The 6,897-nt window shown below is 38.1% G+C and overlaps 1 long non-coding RNA gene across 1 annotated transcript in view; it reads right to left on the bottom strand.

The window, feature by feature from the left end:
• Positions 1-5,776: 5,776 nt before the first annotated feature.
• LOC147571865 (uncharacterized) overlaps positions 5,777-6,897 on the bottom strand; it is a 107,639-nt gene continuing 106,518 nt past the window's right edge. Inside the window, exon 3 of the long non-coding RNA XR_015246853.1 lies at positions 5,777-6,056. This is a non-coding gene — a long non-coding RNA (uncharacterized LOC147571865). The remainder of the gene's footprint in view (positions 6,057-6,897) is intronic.

Below are 6,897 nucleotides of genomic sequence, written 5' to 3'. Positions count from 1 at the left end.
TCAAGCATTTTACCCATTGTGAAATAAACTTAACCATTCTGCACTTTTTAATCTAAAGTCAAATGGAAGTCCTCCCTTAAACTTGATTAGGTTTCAAATACTTTCATACACAATTCTACATATTTCTAAAATCAAACAAGAAGTGTTAGCTAATTTCCCTTAGCGTACATACAGAATATGTAATTTACAGCATACACTTAAGAAAGTTAAAACAAATATATAATATATAATTATTTAGTCCAAGTAAAAACATATGTGTGTGTGTGTGTGTGTGTGTGTGTGTATACTATTACTGTAGTGAAAATATATATATAATATACAGTCACTCTAGTAAGAATTTAAAAAGTTAAATTTTAAGTTTGAGTCTGGTACTTTTCTCATAGATGCTTCTTTTTACCGACTACTACTAAATGTTTCCTTTTATCTAAATTGGAGATTAAATAAAAATAAATGTAACCACTTTGCTAACTAAAATATTATTTTTTAAGTTCAAAAGCTTCTAATACATACACATAACCCTTGAACTATATGATCCTTGGGTTATCTCTGGGGCTGTATGGCAGCTTTGTACAAACAATTTTTGCATAGCCAGGTCTTCTGCCTTTAGTTACTCAAAATTTAGAGAAGTGTCCTTCTGTTCATAATCTAATAATAGGCCCAGTCAAGCCACTTGGCATGATAGTGGTTTGGGGCTGATAGTGACCGGAGCTATAAGCTATGTGGTCTGTTCTCTCTTTCCTAAGGAAGTAAATAATTAAATTATTTAAACAATTTTTTTTCTAGGCACACAATTATTTTTAGGTGACAGACACACATTTTTCTTGAATAATTATAAGAACTAAAAATACAAAAAGGAAAGTTATGGGATAATCCTACCATTTCTACAAAATGAATTTATAAATAAATTTTTAAATGAGAATTTTTTTGATTCAATAAGTGATAAATAGCATAAGCCCATGGCTTCTAGCCAAGCTAAGGATGCATTTTTATGTAATAAATAAGACAAGAATCACCATGAACTCCTCTTATAGGTCTTGTCTTAGGTCATGGCCTTTTTCTGTATAAAGCTCTCTGTGTGTACTTTGTTAAACGAAATAAGTCAGTCAGAGAAAGGCAAATATCATACGATTTCACTCATATGTGGAATTTAAAAAACAAAACAGATGAACATATGGGTAGGGAAGGAAAAATAAGACAAAAACAGAGAGGGAGGCAAACTGTAAGAGACTCTTAAATACAGAGAACAAACTGAGGGTTGATGGAGGGGTAATGGGTGGGGGGATGGGCTAAGTGGGCGATGGGCATTAAGGAGGACACTTGGTGGGATGAGCATTGGGTGTTCCATGTAAGTGAGGAATCTCTAAATTCTACTCCTGAAAGCATTTCTACACTATAGTTAACTAACTTGGATTTAAATAAATAAATTAAAAAAAAAAACCCGACACCTCTCTCTGTGTTTCATTTTCTGGGTTCAGAACTTCCCCCCAAATAGAACTGAAATTATTCCAACTCACAATTCTCTCCAGTCTTCTAACTAGAGTAGATGTAATAAAGGAGAAAATTACTGAACACATGGTTCTAATAATGAAAAATTTAAAAGACATCATACAATAGCAAGAAAACATATGAATATCTCATTTTGCTAATTAACTAGATTTCAGAAAGATTCACTACTAGGTCTTTAAATATAGGTTTAGGACATGACATCTGACCTGTTCATAAAAAGTATCAAGATCAGATTTTTAAAAAGTAACTTTAAAACATTACTTTAGGAACTTTAGAAGACAACTTAGTTGGGGGGAGTGGATAAAAAGAAAGCAATCATACGTTGATTTAATAAGTTATAGTGTAAACATGCAAAAGACTACGAGGAAATTGTGAAAAATGAGGTAGTTCCATATACTTTGACATGGAATGATGTTCATAATATATTATGTATAAGAAACAATTAAGTTTCAGAAATGCATGCTTAGTGTGAATGCCCCTCCATCTATGTCCTAGACTAAAACCTTGAAAACGTCCTTGACGCTTCTCTTGATCTCACACTCTGCTTCCAGTTCTTCAGGACATCTTTTTGGTTCTACTTTCAGAATATGACACCATCTCTCCCATGCAACAGGCTCACAGTAGCTCTCCAGCCTCTTCCCTGTGCCTTCCTTCAGTCTATTCTCAACATAGCAGAGTAATTTCTTTACAAGGGAAGTCAGATCATACTTCTGGTGTTGTTCAAACCCTCCAGGGGCTCCCGCCTCATGCAGAATGAAAGCCAAACTCCTTACAATGGACTTAGGGGGCTTCTGTGATCTCCTCTCCTATCACCTCCCTGTCCTCATCAACGCCTCCTCTACTGTTTACTTCCCACCTACTCTGCTCCATTAACTTCCTTGCCGGTCCTGGAACACACCAGGCTTTCCATCTTAAAAGTCTTTCTCACACCCCTGGAATGACTTCCTCCAGATATCTACATGGCTGACTTACTTTGAGTCTTTTCTCAAATGTCATCTTCTCAATGAGACCTACTGCAACCACCCTGTTTAAAATTGCAAAGCACATTCCCAGCTTCATCTCTAGCATTCTCCCGTCCCCTTGCCTTATACTCTCTATTCTATGTATTCTTTTTCTCATAGCCTTTAATACTTCCTAATATTTATTTGTTACCTATTCATTATAGTTATTATTTATTATTTGTTTCTCTCCAAAGAAAATAAGCTCTATATGAGGATGTGTCTCTGCCCATCTCCTTTACTATATTCCAAGTATCTACAGCACTGCCTGGCATATAGAATACACTTAAATATTTGTGGAAGAAAGTTTATTTTATTTTTAAATAACATAGAACCTACTCTCAAGAAATATACGTCAACTGTTAGCGAAGATTACGACTGAAAAATATGGAGGGTGGGTAGAATTTTTACCTTTTACCTTCCATATATCCTAATGTTAGAATTTTTTAGACAGCACCCTTTTTTAAATAATAATCCATATCTACAAACAAAAAAGGGGGAAAAGTCATGTTTTTAAAAAATGTTTATTTACTTTTGAGAGAGAGACAGACAGACAGAACATGAGTGAGGAAGGGGCAGAGAGAGAGGGAGACACAGAATCCGAAGCAGCCTCCAGGCTCTGAGCTGTCAGCACAGGGCCCAGCTTGGGGCTTGAACCCACGAACCCTGAGATCATGACCTGGGCCAAAGTCAGACGTTTAACCAACTGAGCCACCCAGGCACCCCAGAAAAAGTGATCTTTTAATCTACTAACACAGTCAGTACTGATTTTTTCCATTCAATAAAATGGACGTGTAAATAAACTGGGATTAAAATACCTTTGCAGCTACATCCTTTTGGGAACTTGATTCTAATATACTGTTCCAAATTTCATTTTACTACGAAGAAAAGACTCTTTCTTTTTTTGAAGAAAAGTCTTAACGTATGTTTAACCATGAGTTAAGCAGAACAGTTAAAATGCAGACTGGAAGTTTTAGGGCCACCCACCATTAAGACTGCCTTTACTCATAATTTCTGATGACGCTATACTGTATCCTATAGGAAAAACCCGCAAAACTATACTTCAACGTGGTATGACTCAAAAGGCTTGGAGGTCCGTGTGGACTTTTGCACATGATGTATTTATATTTGTAAAGCCCATCAGACTGTGGGTTTATCCATGATTCTTTTTCTAAAAGAGTCAGCCTTAAATGTAGGAATAGAAAAAAAAAAAGATTGAAGATTTCCCAAGAGTCAACCTTTGGCAAAGTATGTTTTTACTGGCGGGTCATGGTTGTAGTATCTCAAATAAGTAGAACTAAGACATTGTCTGCAAGACTACCATTAGCATTAATCCATGTGTTCTGGGAAGATGAATACTGGAAAAAATGAAATGAACTACATTTCATTCTGATCAAAGAGTAGCTATTTTCTAGCATGGTCTTGAAACAATGAATCAAAAAGAGGTTAATTGTACAGGGTGAGGAGGGGATTTAAAAGGGAATTGAAGAGGGAGGGTGGAGTGGTGGCAGAGCAGGTGAGGGGCTGTTCAAAGTGGCAGTTACGGTTGCAAGGAGCTTGTTAAAGGACCCAAAACACATCTCAGATTTTCTTATTGCCCCTACCGACAGCAAACAGAATTGCGCCTTTTTCATGCAATCATCCATTCACTCAGCAAAAATTTCATTGAGCACATACAGTGTGTCAAGCACCGTGGTTGGCAAAAGCTTACACTGGTAGAGGATTAAGACCCAGCATGTGCCTTTGAAAGGAACTGCATTGGAAATTCAACCAGGTCAAGTGTCTGTTGCTTCCTGCCCCAGAACAGCCCTTGTCAAGCTCACTTGGAGCTTTCCCTTCATTTCCTGAAGGGACTCAGCCAGTCCCAAAGCTGCCAGCAGCATACGGCAGTTTACACAATCAGACTCCAGGCTGCTGGAGCAGCTCACGTGCCCAGCTGCTTGGACGAGGACATGGAAGGCAGCTGTGCAAGCCCACAGGCCTCGTCTGGCCACCCAGGAGCTCTCCCCAGAGGGAGAAGCCGGAGCTACGGCCCACCTGCCGACCACAGGACGCCGAGAGGTCAAGCTGGGAAGGGCCTGGAGACAAACCACCACCTTCACCGCTGAACAGTGCAGAATGGGGCGCTCGGGGGGCATCCTGGAGCCCAAACAAACTGCTATGAGCTAAGGCTGGCATTTAGCTTCCTGATTTCCGCTGTTGGGCACGGGAGGAGAGTAAGAGATGGGTCTGGACAAACATAAAGCTTAGTTCAAATAGAAGCTATAGCCGTAGCTATACTATACACAGCCGTAGCTGTGTGACTATAAGTAGGCTTAATTTCTCTGGAGCTCAGTGGCCTCATCTGTAAAGTAGGGAAAATAACAAAACCAACCTCAGGGCTATCACAGAGTGTAAAGGAGAAAATGCATGTGAAGTAATTATAACATTTCCTGGAATATAGTAAAGTTCAGTGCTCTTTATTTTTATTTGGCTCTCATTTTTATTCCTTTTTTAAATTTTTTTTTTTATTTTGCCAGTTTCTATACCTACTTTCCTCATTCTCCTGGTTGGTCCTCATATTTATTAAGCACGTCCTTCTTCCCAGACATTTTACAGGACACTGAAGATTATGGAGGTGAGAGGAATATGCTCCTTCACTCTAAGAGCTCTGAGACCTTCAAGGAAAGAGGAATGGCACCTGACACTTATGTGTACCTACTATGTGTCAGGATCTGAAAAGACATCATATACAGCCTTACCCAATGCTCACAGGAACATCATAAGTGGCTAAATATTATTGCCAGTTTATAGATCAGGAACCAGAGCCTGGTCCTCAGCTGGTATGTGATGAAGCAGTGTAAAAAACAGGTTTACAAGCCAGAATGACCTAGAATAAAATCCCATGTCTCCTATCACTAATAAGTATGTTAACTAGTGTGACTCGAGGTACTCTAAGCGTCTCACTATTTTACTATAAAATGGGAATAATAGCTAGTCCATTGGGTTTTTCTGAAGACTAAATGGAATCAAATACCCAATACTAAACCCAGTTTCCAACACACAAATGGCACTAAATAATATTATCATTATGTCGTGAGAATTGACATTTGAATGTAGGTCTGTCTGACTCCAAAACTCTAAAACATACTCTCCTATGATAGTAACTTGTAAGGAAGTGAGCTAATGGAACATTTACTTAGAAAAGCTTTAAAAGTCGGTTTTACATATGGGTTTTCTGCAATGTAAGTGTGTGTGTGTGTGTGTGTGTGTGTGTGTGTGTGTGTGTTTGTGTTTAACATTCCCCTTTAATGATTCTACCGTGTGTTTTTGCTTTTGAAACTCAACTTTCAATTCTGGCAAGGGGGAAAAGAAATGTCTGTATGAATTAGGATACAGGCAATATTACTCTAACAAACAGGTCCAAAGCACACTGGCTTAAATGAGATAGAAACTTACCCCTCTGTCTCTCCTGTAATAGTGTAGAAATGAATGTTCTGGTTGAGGAAGCCACTGCTCCACAGACCATTTAGAAAACCCAGGCCAAAGCTGGACCCTGCTGTAGATTTCATCCTATAGGAAGGCCAAGAAGAGGGTAAGTAGAGGGGCGGCAACATCCTTTCAGCAATCAACGTGGAATCCGCAAACAACACGTCCACCTGCATTCCATGGCAAAGGAGGCTGAAGGTTGTAGTTTCTACCTGGATGCTCATGCCCAGATAAAACTCTTATCTACGCAGGACAATTTGAGGAGAGAGGAGAAGTAATTACGACTGGGGAAATGTAATGCTGTTTTTAAGTTCCAGAAAATGTATCATTCACTTCCATATAATTTGGTTGGTTTTCCTCTTATGAGATTGAGTGAATTGACTAGCGAGGTTACATACAGACTTGGCAATATTTGAAGTCTACAGCAGGCACCACTTTAAGACACAGCTTGAATAGAGTCTCCTAGAACACCTCTTCTACTATTGCCAATATAACTATTTTGTCTCTCCTCTATTCTTATGAATCATTAATATTTTATTTCATAAAATATTTATATGCTTGTCTTCTTTCCTAGAAGCTCTCCTTCACATAGGTAGAAATACTGTCTTACATGCCTTAATATTGCAAGGGTCTAGCAATGAGTCTGTATATATTAGAAGATTAATATTGAGTATGTGAATAAATACGCTGTAATACATATATATATATATATATTTCTTAAATGGTTGAGTTGATTCATTCATTGAGTACATTTTATGGGATGCTGTTAGATGGCAATGAGTGATGACAGAAACATAGATGTCCCCCCCTTTCCATATGTACTTCACATGTATTTATTCCCATACTAGGTATATTCTTGATTCCCTGGGAAATATAAAAGCACTGAGTTATTTAAATAGCAAATGGCAATGCTTTGGAAACTTTA

This window comes from Puma concolor, chromosome F2 (assembly GCF_028749965.1).
Source record: "Puma concolor isolate L17-30 chromosome F2, mPumCon1.1.hap2, whole genome shotgun sequence".
NCBI lineage: Eukaryota > Metazoa > Chordata > Mammalia > Carnivora > Felidae > Puma > Puma concolor.
The sequence above is the reverse complement of the archived record's forward strand: the minus strand, read 5'-3'. Positions and strand labels throughout refer to the sequence as shown.